Source organism: Aythya fuligula, chromosome 6 (assembly GCF_009819795.1).
Source record: "Aythya fuligula isolate bAytFul2 chromosome 6, bAytFul2.pri, whole genome shotgun sequence".
In the NCBI taxonomy this organism is placed as follows: domain Eukaryota; kingdom Metazoa; phylum Chordata; class Aves; order Anseriformes; family Anatidae; genus Aythya; species Aythya fuligula.
In genome coordinates this window covers 11,422,156-11,438,759 of record NC_045564.1, presented here as the reverse complement: position 1 = coordinate 11,438,759, position 16,604 = coordinate 11,422,156, and positions in this window count along the sequence as shown.

The following is a 16,604-nucleotide window of genomic DNA, read 5'->3' as shown; positions in this document are numbered from 1 at the left end:
TATTTTTCTGCTCTGCAGGATGCAAAACAAAATTATCCAGTTCTTCCTTCAGCTTTTCCTAGTGCAATAGGTATATAAATCAATGATGTTCATAAGAAAATGTCACCCAATATAATGCCGAATAGAGCAATTATAGTAAAACTTGCTTTTGGGGAGCTTGTAAATGTTTCAGGCTCTAAGGAGATGGAGCTTCTGAGCATTGAACCACAAGCAGCTAACACCCTATAAGAAAAAGCATTCAAAGGAATGTTTCACAGCTAACGGGTTTTTTGCTCATCCTAATTCTTATATGATCTATATGTCAATATGGATATATTGATTTGTTTGCTGTACCCCAGCTGCTACTGCTACATTTTTCTGCTTGAAGAAAATCTTAAAGAACCAGACTTTTTAATCTAAATGTAATCTTTAAATGAGATCTGATAGTACCCCCCCCAACACGCACATACTCCATAATATATAAATACTATAAATCATTTTGGCATAGTCTTTACAGGGTAAGTGAGGCTGGGATTTGGAGCCCAACATCACCATACTGAAATGCATTATTTATTATGTAACATCCATAGAAGAAGGCTGTAGCCCTGTTTTCCCTTTGGCAGCTAGTGTATTTTTGCTTTCAGAAAGAGCTGTGTAGAAATCCTGGCTAGGACTGAAAATCTTCAGTGTATTTCTTCTTTGTGGGAAATATTTTGCATGCTGGCAACCTCTCTGGAATATGTAAGCTCGTTCACAGCAGCTGGAATAGCAGTTTGAGCAGTTTTAGTAGTTCTAGCACTTTCAGTTTTAGCATCATTAGCTGTTGGTTTCCAACAGATGGCCCTGATTTTGCAAGGTGCTCTGTAGAATCAAACTATGTTAACTAGAAGAAAAATTAATATTTCAGAGGATGTACAAATAGGTTTTGTGAACCTTTGCTTCATCTTTCTGAAGCTCCTTGGCCCAGGATAGTAGTCGGTGTGTGAGGGTTGTCTGGGGGGACACAACTCCTCTCTGTCTTTCCCAGAACGTGTTGTGTGTCTGCACATGGTCTCACAGATTTCCATCCCTTCCTGTCCATCACCCTCAGGGACACATCTTCACATGTTCTGCTGAGGCTCGAGCCACAGGTTGTATGAGTGGGGGGCTCTAGCACAGCATTTGGCTGCCCTGCTCTGTCCTATCATATTTTATAGGGTGGCAGTATTCAAGGCCACGAACCTCTCAAGTGTTACAGCCTTCTTGGTACTGGCAAGCTTTATTCCTGGCACAGCAGCTTAGATCGCTCTTACATCCTGGAGAAGTCCAAATTACACTTTCCACTCTGGGTTTGGGATCCACCAAGAAGCTGGCATTTCTTCATGTCTTAATTGTGACACCTCAGCAAAGGTAGGACTACTGGGTAGTTCCTTGCCAGGAAAGAGATGTTGAACAAAGCCAGAAAAACGTGAAAAATATGGCATAGCACTGGGCAGCTCTTGGCATTTGAGTTAAAAATTAATATCTTGTCGGTAGGATAAAGAGATTAAACTCAGTGTTCTGCTACAGTGATAAGACCGGTGATAGGACTGTAGGTGCATGGTGTCTAAACCTGTTTGGCTGTTTAGTACGTATCAGGAAATGAGCAGACACAGGGCTGTGCCAGCAGCCTTCATAACCATAAAGAAGGGCTCGTCCTGCACGTGTCCCCAGTGCAATGTAGAAGAACTTGCTGCTCCCCCCTCCAATGAATTTCCCTCTTCTTCTGAGAACTAACCAAGCATTTTGATGGGAATACTGGCGTTCTCAATAGGTGTATTTTGAGCGTGGTAGACTTAAATATTGAAAGGGTGTGTAGTCTTTTTTTATTGTTTGTTTGAGGAACACGGGGCTCTCTGTTTTGGTGCTAAGTTCAAGGAACACCAAACGTCTGGCAGCCCTGAAAGCTGAGAGCAGGGTGTGTCATGTCAGCACCTACTCTGTTTTCACACCTACTCTGTTCTTCCTCAGCCCCTGCTTTCTATTCATAACACGGCTGTCCTTACAGCAGCTTTCTCCTGGCAGCCGCTGATCTCCTCAGCGTGTTGGGTTCATGGAGCTGTGGTGAGAGCGCCCGTTTCTGCTGATGTTAGGAACGCCGTGCAGCTGTGCGTGCCATCTGCTGAGGCCTCTTACGGTCTGTGCATGCTGCTGGCAGCGTGAAGTTCAGTGCAGTCAGTGCAGTGGAGTCCTGACATCCTGTAAAACTCCCTTGCTTTGAAATAGATTCTAACAACAGAATGTCATTCCAGAGTGGGTGATGGATCCTGTCTTGGAAGCTTCAAATAAATGAAAGGGGGAGAGGTGATAGTATGGGGAAAACAATAGGTTGCTCCTCTCCTAGAGGGCCCTGATCTTCATTTTTCTCTTGTAGGATTTTATCTTCATTTAAGGGAGCCAAGAGGGCATACTTGATTAGAGACGCTTGCTCTAATTTAAGTCTTGTTTGAAAAAAGGAAATTGTCTGATGTGAAAATCGTTACAGAAAAGATAAGGGTACACAGCAGGGTCATAAAGTTGAGCTTTGGCAGGAGGTGAGGAACGCTTTAGGAGGTGTCCAGAGAGGTCTGTCCAGGGGCTTGGTTGAGCTGTGGGGCTGTGTCCGTGTGTCCCCTGGAGCCAGGCAGAAGTGGGGGTGGGCACATAGGGCTGTCCAGAGAGCGAGATGTCAGACTAGCGTGTTGCATAAGATGGCAGAGCTGGTGATCATATTAGTGCCTCAGGGCTTTCGGGAGCTTGAAATTGTTTGCTGAAGCAGAAGAGCAGTTGAGACAGCACAAAAACAGCAGCAATTGGAAATGTCGGAGACTGTAAGAGGTGGTAAAGCAGCATTTGGACCAGTTCCACTTGTGGGGCAGACTGTACCCATAAGGAGGGAGAGAGACCTGAGGTGTTGGGCACCTCCTGGAATGAGTGTTTCCATTGTGAATTTCAGTTTACACTGAAAGTTTACAGGTATGCATGGCCACATGCATATGTCTGGGAGAGGATACCCAGATGCAGCAGGTGCTCAAGTTTGGGATTTTGTCACCTCTTCACCCTATGACAGATCAGAACAGCCTGGATTACTTGCCCTGTACTTCCCAAAGTGATTATTTCTTCAACTCCATTCTTTGAATACTGTTAAGTTTTAAGATCTGCTATACACGCTTCACAAAAACAGGAGAGGAGAAGAATGGGGGTAATGAGGTGCCAGCAATGTTATGCAAGGGCATTGCTCTGTGTTGCTTGTTGCCAAACTGTGTGCAGGCAAAGGTGAGCAGTAAGAAGCGAGCTGGAGGTCAAAGATGTGCCTGTCACAAACAGTTTGGAAAGCTTCCTCAGATACTTTCACCCTCCTTCCTACTTTGTGTTTCTGTCAGTGTTGCAGTCAGTCATCTGTGCGTGGCTGTTTATAAAGCCATTTGCAGTGCAAGTGATGTGGGAACCAGCTGAAGAAAACGTGACAAATATCCAGCTAACAATTCTTAGATTATGTAAATAATGAAAGACTGCAGGCATTACACAGGATGAGTTGTCGAGCTCTTCTCCGTGTCTGGAGCCCAAGTCATCTTGTTTATGTTGACTGAGCAGCAGGCTGTCAGGTAAAAAGAAGTAAATATGATGACATTTAACGTATGGGTGTTAAATGACAGAAGATGCAGTTGGCCTTTCTGTTCCCTTGATGTTCTCAAACTGTTAAGTGTTTGGGTTCTTGGTGTGCAGGCACTCTGACAGCTGCAGATGGCTGGATTAACTCCTTGACGTGCAGTTGTGCAATAGATAGGACAGCATGGGGGTGGGAAGAGCGCAGTACACTAATCTACTACAAAGACTTAAAAATCAAGGGCAAGCTCTGACATGTGATTACTTTTTTCATTTCCCTGTCAATGTGTGGCATGCTAGGAGTGGGAAAAAGAGTCCGTAATACAGGAAGCCCTAAGAGCAGAGATGTTAAAGAATCCAAGAAAATCTGCCAGGAAATGAGAATTAATCAAGAGTTAAAGTAACCTAGTGGAAATTTTGCTGTGGTCTTAGTGAGCTCTAAGTAAGGTTCAGAGCAATTACTTTATGAGGACTGGTCAGAGCAGTTAAGGAAGCATCTCTAGTAACTCCTGCTTCTGCTTTTATTTACAGTGGTGCACAGGCATTGCCTGACTGTAAATGTGTAGAAGGTGATGCCAGGAATCACTTGAACATCTTTAGCACAGGGACAGACATGTCTCACATTAAAGGGAAAAGCTATTAGCCAACCTGGAGATCTGCACCAAAACCAACATTTGCAGTCAAATGCAGTCCTTTCAGGTATTTCTGAGTATCTGCAGCGAGTGAGACTCCCCAGCATCTGTGGGCAACCTCTGCTGGTGCTTGGTCACATGCACTGTTTAAAAAAAAAAGGGGGGGGGGGGGGGGGGGCGCAAAAAAGCATTTCCCGATGTTCCTGATGTTCAGGTGGAACTTCGTGTGCTTCATTTTATGCCCATTGCCTCTTGTCCTGTCAAAAGACTTGGTAGTTCATTCTGCAGGTAGTAATTTCCTTCACGTGCTCTTGGTTCTGCTGTGTGACAATTTTTATTTCTGTGATTGCTTCATCATGGCAAATACAAAATAGCTATTTCTAGCTTCGAATATTACGAAGCCATATATGATAGAAAATAATCAGACTCTTATACTGGATTTGAAATGGTCAGGAGATAGAATCTGTAATTCAAGGTAAAGATTACGAACAGCATTAACAAATTGCAGGCACTGGTCTACCGAATTAAGACTTGACTTACATGTTTACAAAAAAAAAAACAAACACAAAATGATCTTGAATAAAGATAACATTTCTCATGATAACTTGTGTTTTTTAGAGATGAAGGTGTGTACACATCTGTGTCAGTATGATAAAACTTGTCCTGCCTGCATATACTGCTGACTTGCAGGAAGTGGCGTTTCCTTTTTTTTGAGGTGAGCTGTCGTGTGGCAAGCTTTGACCTGAAGGAAGAGAGCTCTTGCCACATCCTCCCTTCTTCCCCAGCCCTGCCATGGTGTGTCTGCAGTGCTATGGAGCTGCAGCAATGATAGATTTCTACCCTATATTATATGGCAGGGTTTTTGCAACAGTTCAGGTTAAATGTTATGTCCATTTTTGTTACGGTTTAATGTACTCATGTAGCTACTCACATAGCTCAGTCTTTGTGTACCATCAAGCTGCAGGCAGGATATGCCTTTCGGTTTCACTGTTTCTCTCCTCTTATTCTCTGCTAGCTTAATTAATCACAAACCTCCATCTTGTTATCTGTTTTATGTGAGGTTATGTAGGACTAGATTTCAGCCTATCCTACACAGAGGACTGAAATGAATAGGAAGCTGCCTGACCTAGCTAACAGAACTGTTGTCCACACAGTGACTCTGGCAAATGCAGTTCTGGTGATCATTCTCTGCACACTGCAAAGTCTTAGATCATGTGGCCGCCTGCCATAACAATCCTTCTCACCTTATGTCCACTTCTAAAACAAACTAAGGCTTTCAGTCTTCCCCTGGGTATCTCCTCCATTTGCAGGGCACTCTGCACGCACCTTTGAAACGTTTGTGTTTGAGATGCTCAGACAGCATGCAGTAGGTGTGCATAAAGTATACTTCTTCTTGCAAAGGAAAGGAACTCTCTCTGGCTTTCTTTGCTTCAACTGGACTGAAAGAGCCCGTTCAGACACTTCCTTCTGTGCCCTTTCATCTGTACCTGAAAGCTCCTGTATCCTCTGTGTGTTTGCATAGCCTCTTACCACCAGGTTCCTCGCACAATTTTGAGCTGATATTCTGTTTGTGTTTTGTTAGTCTTGGTGGCCTGATCTTTTACCAAAATCTTCTTTCTGTGTATTGAGAGGAAAGTCTTGATGTTCCAGTACTCCTGGGGAGTGAGTAGGAAAGCAGGAGAGTACTGTGGGGGTGCCTCATTTGTCGGACAGTTAACAGGATTGTAGGACAAGAGGAGGGGCATTTCTGCCCCAAGAGACTAAACTATTCAGCTGCTTCCCAAGTAACCAGTGAGGAAGAAGAGAGGGAAGAGATCTTAGGGTGTGTTTATCATAACTCTTTCAACACATGGATCTGGGAAATATGTTCAGGGTTCATACCAAAAAGCTGTCGCTTCAGAGCATGCGTTCAAGCTTTCCTGTTAAGATTCCTCTGCCAGCTGTTCCCCCCTCCTTAACTCTCTCCATGGTCTAACAACATGGACTCTTCCATTTTTACTCCAGAAGAGTTAAGTCTGGCATGGAAAGGAAGCTGTGGTGTCAAGTCAACCCCAACCAGCCCTATACCTCTGATTGCCTTCCTTCTCCCATGCCACATGTTGCCTTATTCCCTGTAGTGGAAGCTGCCTTTTGGCTGTCTGTTCTTCTAATTGGGTCCTCAGGAAGAGGCAGAACCCAACTGAGAAATCTGTAGCTGGAAACATTAAAGGAAAATGTGAAATGGGAGAGGACGAAAAATTATTTCCAGGCTTTGGATGGGCTGGTATTCATGCAGGTCAAAAACTGCTGGTTTGATGTTGACCTTCTGAGCTGTTTCTGATGCTGCTTCTGTTCTGCACTTTTTGGCAGCTGTTCAGAGTAGAAAGTACTGGGATGTTTTAGGAGCTTAGTTTCTTCATCTCCTTCTCTGATGGTGAGAATTAGGTGTTTATTTGGTTCCTTTGGGTGGGGGAGCTGGGTCTACAAGGCGAAGGATTAAGGTAGGTCAGCCAGGCCCATGGCCAATTGGCTTTGTCCTTTGCTTTCAGCAATGCGGAGCCTAAACACGGTCTTGGCTTTCAAAACAGCACAGCTGTGCATTCTTATTGCTTGATTTGAATGAACCTAGAACCTTGAAATCAGGATGCATTTCAGGATCCAGGTCAGCCTTTCTGCTTCTGTCCGAAAATATAAATAGCTGTTTCACACCTGGGCTCTTGATGGCATGCAAAAAGCAGAGGGCAGGACTTCTCTCTGCACTTCGAATAAATTTATCACATGCCATGACAGTTCAGCTGATCTTCTTAGAGTAATTTAGGTGTAAGGCAATAATATTCCCAGATTGCAGTCTTTCATCCCCACATTATTTTTTACCATGATTTTAGTAGATCATTGAGGGTTTTCTGGTCTAGGGACATCTGTGAAAGAAACTGTAGCAACAACCAATAATAATGATCCTCACTAGTCAAACTGCTGAAATTGTACTTAATTTCCAGTGTCGTGCCCATCGCTGGTAATACCAAGCTAGATCTCTAGGCCAGAGACACGAAGCAATGATTTCCATGCTTCTCTTATTTATCAGGGTTTGGTCAGCTCAGGACTTCTTCCTGTCATCACTGCTGAACCTCTAACTGTGACAAGATCTTATACACCTTCCTACACAACTGGGTGTGCTGGGTCAGAACAAAAGGATAGCCAAGCTGGGTAATCCTACCTCTTGGCAGCAATCAGCAGTGGAAAGCTGCAATACTTCCCAGAAGCAGTACTTTCCTCAAAATAGTTTTCATTCTTGAGCAACTTGTGGTTTTAAGATTTTTCTGAACCAAGACATCTCAGTACAGTGTTGCTTCTGTTCTTTTGCAGAGTTGTCCAATTGATTTTTTTTTTTTGAACCTCTGTAAGTAGAACAGAAATACTTGGCGTTCACAATATCCTAGAAGTGGACAGGGTGCTTCACAGCTGTACTCCACATTACGTGAAGAAACCATATGTTATATGAATAAACCCCTCTATTCCTGCAGCCCCAAGCATTTCTTCGTGTGTCCCTCTGTCCTGCCTTGTGAGTTCATGTGGAGTGCTCCTCTGCTCTTTCATGTCAGGCCAGAATAAAGGGAACAGTTGGCCTGGAGAGGTGTTGCTACTCATATATTTCAAGTTCTGTCTCTAACACATTAAAGATGCTTCACATCTCTGGGATGAAGTCTGAATGATCAGTTCATCTGTCTCAAAACAACGTTTTGCTCCTGAAATGAGGTGGCTTGCTCCTGACCAGGTGGTCTTCCTGGCCTGATGCTGACTTGATTTGGTTCCGCTTACTAAACTAGCAGAGAACTAACCCAGGTGGAAGTAAGCTACATTTGCACACTGCATTTGCACATCAGAGCTGGGGAAGGAGGCCGTGGGGAAGGCATGGTGGAAGGGGGTCAGGATTGCTGTTCTGGTGCTGCAGCAAGCTCTTAGGTAAGCTAAGCTCTCGTTTCCCTACACCCAAAGCTGCTCTCTCTTGGAGCCTGCCTGTTCCTGTCTCCATGCCAAGTTTCCGAGTGTCATGTGCTGATAATGCCGCTGGTATTGATACGGCTGCACATTGCATGTCGATCTTTCCAGAGGAAACAGCCCTGTCTCTCTGTCGCTAATAACAGAGCAGTCGATCACAGTGGATTATTTTTTCCTCTTGTTCCGTTAGAGATGAGCAATCCAATATGTCATTTAGTGTCCCCTGGGGCAGGTCAGCACCTTGCAGACCCCTTCCCTGCTCCCCAGACTCCCGCTGAGCCTCTCAGCAGAGTTTGAGGAGTGTGCCTGTATTGGCAGTCCCGTCTTTGTATTAGACTTGCATCCTGGCGAAAAGCCATGCTGGAGACGTAAATTAGTTCTCTCCCAGTTGTGTTGCAGGTAAGTTATTCTGATTTTTAATGTGAATGTTGGGTCCCTGAGTTTTGTGCAGGAGCAAGTGGTCTTGCTGCGCTCCAGCGTTTGCTGCTTGAGGGGAGCAATTTCTTTAACAGTAGGTGGGGCACTAGCATATGGAGTGGCATGCTGCAAAAATGGCCTGTACAGACATGTCGTGGAAGGGGCTGCCAGTGTGCCAAGAAATGAGATTTACTGAAGGGAGAGTTTGTTAAATCAGGGCTCCTCCTCTGATGCATGAGTCTATCAGAGGCTGAGGACCGCATACCTTAGGTGTGGCTGCCTACACCGCAGGCTTTCTGTCTCTTGCCTGATGTGTTTTCCTGGAACAATTTGTTGGCTGTTCGAATCCCAGCTTGACAGAGGCTTAATGGAAGGTTTGGGGGGGGTGGAGGAGAAGAGAGATCTCATTTCAGCTTCCTTGTCATATCTCTGCCACTGTGCTTGGAGCTTAGTGGCATACTGAGCTGAAGACCATATAGTTCTCAGGACCATGGAGACAAGGTGCTCATTCCTACTGGTCAAGTGTCTTTACCTTCTGAGAGCACGGCCTTGCTGAAAAGGCTTTCTGAGCTGGTTCCTTGCTGTGATGGTATTAAAGGAGTATATTCAGTCAGGGCCACTTGGCAAATCCTTTTTTCTTAGGACAAGATTGCAACACTTAGGACAGGGCTTATGGTTCTCGCAACTGAAAGCTGTGCAGACTTCAACATATTTGCTAACTACTAATGAACAGAATGGTCCCCCTGCCCTCCTGAAAGCACGGCCCCCTGCTGCTGCCCGGGTTCTGCCCAGGTGGGCTTTCTGTGTACTTTGGATTCACCAGGACATCCATTGCCTGGCAGCCCTGGACTGATCTGTCAGAAGACAAACCTCATCGTATATTTACTAGTGCCTTGTGCATGTCTCACTACACTGAATGTCCCTGTTTCTGCCCTTTCCCTACCTGTCCTTGCCTTTCTCCTCCTCCCCTCTGCACAAGATCTTTGTCACTTGAACCTGTCCTTTCAGCCAGTTATGACATTCTTCTGACCTTTGCAGCTAAGCTGTGCTTCCTCCTTCACTGTGAAGATGTCTGTGATACAATCTCTCTGCTCTGCATGTGCTGCTGAGACTTCTGTGCAGGTCCCACTTACTGCTGCTCTTGTGATGGTTTTTGTTTTTACCCTGAAGTTATGTATCTGCATTGTCTACTCAGTTCAATTCCTGGCTGACGTTGTTGTGTTGCCTAGGAATAAAATTAAGTATTGATCACTGTGCACTCAGCAGACAAATTAATTCATATATTAATTATGTATAACAATGTGCCGTTCCAATAATGTTTGGTACCTAACAGTTTAAGTAGTAGTGTGCGTGTGCTCTTTGCTTTCATCTTAGTCTTTTACAGTTCCGAGTCCTTTTGTCAGTGATGGTCTGAGCATCGCTAACTTGCTGGTGCTGTTTCTTTCTTGTTATTTTCTGCTGGCCATAAATTTCCAGGAGAAGCCCTATGCCACCCCACTGGTTACTGCTAAATCTTCTCGTTTGCTGGAAGCCAAGCTGAAATACTTGTAGTTAATATCCCACCTTTTGGAGACCTCCTGGTAAATGCTAACATCTCTTCCACTTGGATGGAGTTGAGTAGCTTTCAGGGACTGACGTGACTGGGGAGCTGATCAGTTGTTCACTGTAAGATACCTTCCTCTTCCAGGTATTTTCTTACAGAGTGTGCAGATAGATGGAAGTTGTCTTCTTTGCCCCCTGGTGGCCTCCACTCCGCTCAAAGTCCTGTGCCTTCATTAGACCTGCGGAGAGACTACAGAAAGATATTGTGGATACAGGACTTAAGAAGCACAAATGGGGGGAAAAAGGTTTCTCTGCTCTGATGCCTTGGTACCAGATCACACTGGATTCTGCCCATAAAAAATCTTTGAAAACCTCTGGTCAAAGAACATCTTTAATATGAGCTGTGTGCTTAATGTGAAACTGTGTCCCTGTGCTGGCTTAGCAAGGGCTACAAGCAGCATATAGAAGTGTCATGGAGCCTGACTTCAGTGAACATGGTGGGAGGTACAGAGCTTTCCCTTTCGTGTCCCTCCCTTTTAATTATTGTGATCTCTCATGAGCTCAACCTGGTTTTGTTATGAAGGTTTTAAAATGTTAGGGGGGTTAAATTTAAGGTTAGCCTATTGCATGGCTGTTTAAATCAGCACAGTTGTGGTATAGCAAGTGCTTGATGATGAGCTGTGAATATTCAGCTGTTATAACTGGTCCGTCTCCCTCTCTGGGTACTGGGAGTAATCAGTCTTGGCCATCTGAACAAAACTGCCAGAAGTAGTTTCAAATACTTAAGTAATATTTACGTAAATACTTAAGCTTTCCTAGAATAGAGTGGGTGGGCTGTGGAGTTCAAAACCACTCTACTCATGGTATATCCTGCCCTGTGTGGAGAGGGCTGACCCGTGACTTGACTTGTAGGGCGTTAACGTTAGGAGAACATTTAGATTCAAAGCTTGGAAGTAGCCATACACGAAACCAAGCTTGAGTGCTGCATGGAAAAGTGTGAGAGGGTTTGGCATTAGAAATACCACTTACACAATGGCTTGCTGTGTAATTTTCCCCCTTTGGAGAAATGCTGTTGATGTCAGTTAAAGCACAGAACTTTGTACAATGTTTTTTTTTTATTCTAGTAGTGTAGATACAGCATCTTCTGTCTGTGTTTAAGATGCCTGACAGAGTTGTGCTGCAGGATGTCTGGTTACTGTAGGAGAATCTTAAGGAGTTTTTTTTTCTTGTTGTTCCTGATCTGCATTTCTATTGGAAAAAAAAATGCCTAAAACTTCATTTGCAAGCCTGAATTGTTTGTGAGGAATAATCAAAGAAAACGAGGAAGAAGCCTTGAAATTGTTTTGTTTTGCAACATTGCATTTCCAAAACAAACAAGCTAAAGTAGAAAGCATCAAAACAAAAGGATTTTGATCAAGATAGTTTGGGAATCTCAGTTCACATTTTCTGAAGTTCTGAGTTTGTTTGAATTTGGAATGTGGTACTTTGGAATGTGTACTCTGACCATGGGTTTTCCCAAGCCAGGGAGAGAATTTGCTGCCTATCGTTACTGTTTTTGCAAAACCCATGCTGAGTTTCTGTGTGCTTCTGCGTGGAGAGCAGACGGCGTTCAGCAGCCAGCCAAAGGACATTGTGCTTTACAGAAAACGCTGCCGACTGGCTGCAAACTCTCACAGCCCAGGGATACCCGTGCTGTCGCTGTTACTCTTTGCCACATTTAAATGTATGGCTTGTTCTGACAGCCTTGGGTTGCTGTGCACTCCTCTGGTAAATTCCTTGTGGGGAAAGGACAGAGCAGCTCTTTTGGCCTGTATGGGAAACTTAAGCTGCATGTTGCTGGAGAAACAGCATCTCTTTGTACACCTTTATGTGTAGCGATGTAGAAATAGATGCAAAGGGAGGATTGAAGGTGCAGCCTTCAATCAAGTTTTGTGTATTTAGCTGTGCACAGTCCAAATGCTTCTTAAACTCCAACAGGCGTGGTGCTGTGACTGCTTCCCTGGGGAGCCTGTTCCAGTGCACGACAACCTCTCAGTGAAGAACCTCTTCCTGATACCCAGCCTGAACCTCCCCTATTGCAGCTTGACACCATTCCCTCGGGTCCTATCGCTGGTCACTACAGAGAACAGATCAGCACCTGCCCCTCCACTCCCCCTCGTAAGGAAGCTGTAGGCCGCGAAACATGGAGCAGATCCGTGTGAGCTGAAGGATCAAGCGTTTCCAATGCACCAAACTTTCATGTGGATTTTTCTTCTTTGCTGTTGATTGCAGACTTCGCTAGACAATGTCCATTTAGTTATCTAGTAGCTAATATACTGTTAAAAGACAAGCAAATTAAGGTAAATTAACTTTTTTTCTTACATTTTGCGTAAATTACAAGCACCGGGTGCAATAAAATAGTGTACTGCTTTCAAATGGAGATCTTACAAGATCTAATACTGCAGAAGATACTGAACTACTAATTTCTCAAACTCCTCAAATGAGACTATAGTGAAGTATAATCTTTTTAGTGGGAATGGAAATGATATTTTGAGGAAAATCTCTTTAAAATACCAACCTGCGAGGCATTGTCAAAAAGCTCAGCAGTGTTTCGCTATTCTGTCTTCCTTAGTAAGCCCTAAGGATGGAATTTCTCTATTGGTAAACATGAATCAATTTTGGTCTTGGAGCAAACCTCATTCCAGATATTTATTGCTGTCTAAGCTTTTATAGAAAGTGTATTTTATTTGATCTTGCTGTTCCTCCCACTGCTCCCTATCCAAAGTACAGTGCCAACACTAATGTCTTTATATCTTTCTTTGTTGTTATATAAGCTTTTGTCCTCTGTGGATGGGGTCTTGTTGGGCTGTCCAGACTGTGGACTCCCTGCAGTTTGCTTTGGTCATTCATATTGGGGGGTGCCCATGGTTTTTTTTTTTTTTTTTACAAACCTTAAAAATACTTGGCTGCAGGAGGTAGGCAGCTGAGAATGACACCTCCCTGTGTTCCTGGTACCTTGTTTTCAGGTTGTGATGGCAAACCTATGAGTCACTGCCTTATGTATGCGTGCTTGAAGGAATTCTGTTGCCAAGGTGACTTTTCAAATACTATTTTTGCAAGGGCAGGTCTTTTCTGAGAAGGGAGCCACAGATCTGTGCACTTTCCTTCCTACACAAACTGAGGATGGGCTCATGAGAGACTGGACCTGTCTAAATCACACCAACCAGGGAAGGAGGGTCATGTTCTGCAGCAGAGCTGAGAGGCTCTGGCTCTCGGTTGTTCTAATGCTCTTTCTGTCTGGAAAACTAACTGGAAAACAAAACCCTGCTACTCTGCATGGTCAGGTGTTAAGGAGGTGGTCAGGTCTAACCTCCCTCGTTTGTTTTTGATCTTTCTTGCTAATTTTCCATGAATCTTTTAACTAACTGCATTATGATTCCACATAGAGTTCAGCAGAGAGATTCCCAGTACCTTGTAGCAGTGTGGTCTGCCCTTGCTGCAAGCCTTTCTCAAAGGTCAGTGTTTATAAATGGGGATGTATTCTCTCTGTCTTTCCTCTAGACCTTTTACATATGGCATAACACTTGCAGTGTTCATCACTACCTCTTCCTAGAGCTGATCTCCTTGTCTCTGTAGTCTTTTCACATTAAAGTTACTACATCTGTCAGTCACCTTTGCACAATGAAAGCGTTAAAAACAGAGGCCCCCTTATAAGTTTCTTTGTGCCCCTATATGCAATCTGGAAAATGATAAAGATATTTTGAATTTATTCAACTAGAAGCATGGCATTTGAGAATGCATGCTAATAAGAGCTAAGGGCCTGAACTCTTGGATCTCTAGGGATGTTTTTAGAAACCGTCTCTGCAGAGAAAAAGTGCCAGCTGTCTTGCTGAAGGGAACAGAATTTTATTTTTCTGCTGCATTTGAAGAAACGTCAGCTTGTACAAAACTTGAGAAAGAAATAGGCCAGAAGTGTCTGTGGCAGAGATGAGGATAGTAACGTGGCAGTTGTGAGCCCTGGTTCCCACCGTGTGTGACCCAGGCTACGAACGCATGCACTGGTGTAGTGCTTCATGCCCCAAGCACCTGTGCTATTTCACATAAATAACGTGTGTGCCAGAGGAGAGGAGGAGCAACTTGCTAGGCTTCTGCAAACAAGGCTGGGAATTGGCAGTGGAACAGATACTGCAGATCTTCTTGGGCCAGTGTCCTTCCATGCAGGACCAGGAAGCAGGGACATTGGTATGCTCCCAAGGGGGTATACGTGCTGCTTGTTTGTAAAGCTTGCACTAGGGCTGGGTGCAGTTACACCGAGAAGGCTGGCATCCTCGAGAAGGGAGGGCTGCCCATGCTCTCAGTGACATCTCCACACTCAGAGTCAGGACTCAAGGGCTTTGCATAACCCCATTGTCCCCTATGTCTGAATTACAACAGAGGAAGTTGCTTGACCTCTATCGTAATGTTCGATACTGGTGTACAAGTTCATCAGCTTTATAGCCTGGAGTTGGCAGAGTTGTGCTGGGTTGTTTCTTATGGAATATCTTGAGCAGATCAGACCGTCCTTCAGGAGACGGAAGGAAACATATGGTGGCCCCCCTGGTGCTGTCTGAAGCAGACTTTGGCCTCAGCTTCAGTCTTGCACTTCATGAAGACTTGAATCTTAAGCTTCAATGGTGATAAAGAAAGTGAACAAAGCCCAGCTGCTGCTTCTCTCTGTGGTTGCTGGGGCCATTAAGTTGCCCTCAGAGGCAGGCTGGTGAGTTTTCTCTGCTTGTTGTGGCAGACATCAATATGAGGACATCAGTCACCCCTTGCTTTTGGTGCGAAGTGGGGTTTGGAAGTAGGCTCTTTAAATAACCTTGTGGTTCTGGAAGGATTGGGAATGCAGATTGTATTTGAAATAGGATGCCTCTCTCACTGGGGGAAGAAGGAAAGCTTGTGTGCTGGTGTAAGGATAAAACATGACCGAAAATAATGTAGCTTGTTCTGGAATATAAAAAGCAGACGCTGTATCCATGGTGAAACCTGTCCTGTCCCATTAAGGGCTATCATACGCTTTTCAATCTTGTTTTCCAAGACTCCTGAGGGTGCCAGGACTTGAGGTCTGTAAAACCCAAACACTCCCTGCCATGGTCTCTGTGCGTTTTGTGCAGGCTACTAAGCTGTCTCTGGGGGCTTCTCTAAGAGTAAGGGGCCAAATAGCCAGAATATCAACTCCCTGTCCGTGGCCTTCATAGAATCATTAAGGTTGGAAAAAGCCTCCAAGGTCATCTGGTCCAACCATCCCCCTAACAGAAATATCACCCACTAAACCATGTCCCCACACCACCTCACATCTAGGTCTCATTAATCCCATGTACCCTGGTCTCCTCAGACAATTCTGGAGCAGTGCTTTCTGGAGGAGAAGCAGAACTTGAAGTCACCTTGTTGGGAGCTGAGCTGCTGCATGGGATGAGGATGCCCAGGGAGTGCTGCCTCACTGCTGGGGAGCATTTTGGCTGACTTTCTTCCTGGTTTGTTCTGTCTGTCAGTTTTCTTGCAGGAAAAAAAAAAAAAAAAGAACACTTTCAGGCTTCTGCTTGGACTTCTGTCAGGTCACACCACGGTTGCTTTCCACCAGGAGACTGGGAGAAATGCAAGTGTTTTGCTGTTTCTCAGGCCCTTCCAGTGAAAAAGCATAAGAGACAATTTACAAGTCACACTATGTAATTTTAAACAACCAACCAATCAAAAACCCAGCAACAGAAAACCCACCCAGTCTTCCGCTTTTGGATGTACTCTTTGCAAAATTTCTTCAGTGAATTTATTCAGCAGCTGCAGGCATATGCTCGCTTTTGCTGCTGTTAAACAACTGGGGCTGAAATTAACACATCTGTTGTTGTTTAACTTCAATTTATACTGTACCCTGTTTTGCCAAAATATTGTGTTTCAAGCAGCAGCTGCCTCACTGTTACATATCACCAGAGTTCTGGGAATACTGCTTAATACTACATGCTATTTTTTAATAACTTACCAGAAGGGGACTTGGTGCTTTGCTGTAGCTTTGTGAGGAAGGAGCAGATGCTTGTGTTGCAGAACCCTCTTACAGTGCGGTATAGCACAGGTGCAATTTTGTGTCTGATATTTCTGCTCACAACTGAATCCTTGAACCAGTGTGATTTCCAGGAACTGTTTCAATACGCCTGTGAAGCCCTTGTTTTCATCTTCTTCGTTGTGGACTGAAAATTGGAAAGTGAGACCCTGTGGCTTAGAGAAACCTGGGGTATTATGCCTTTAACCCAGTCTTGTGTCTGTGCTCGGTTCGTTTCTGAATGCCTAGCAATGGCAAATTGGGAGTTTTTAAGGTAGGAGAAGTACATATTTTTTAGTGTAAATGCCTTGACAGCAGTCCATGAGAAACGAAACGGAAACAAATGAAGAAAAACAACCCATAACTGTTCCTGAAATGAAGTTGTGCTGAAATAACCTGCTTCCATG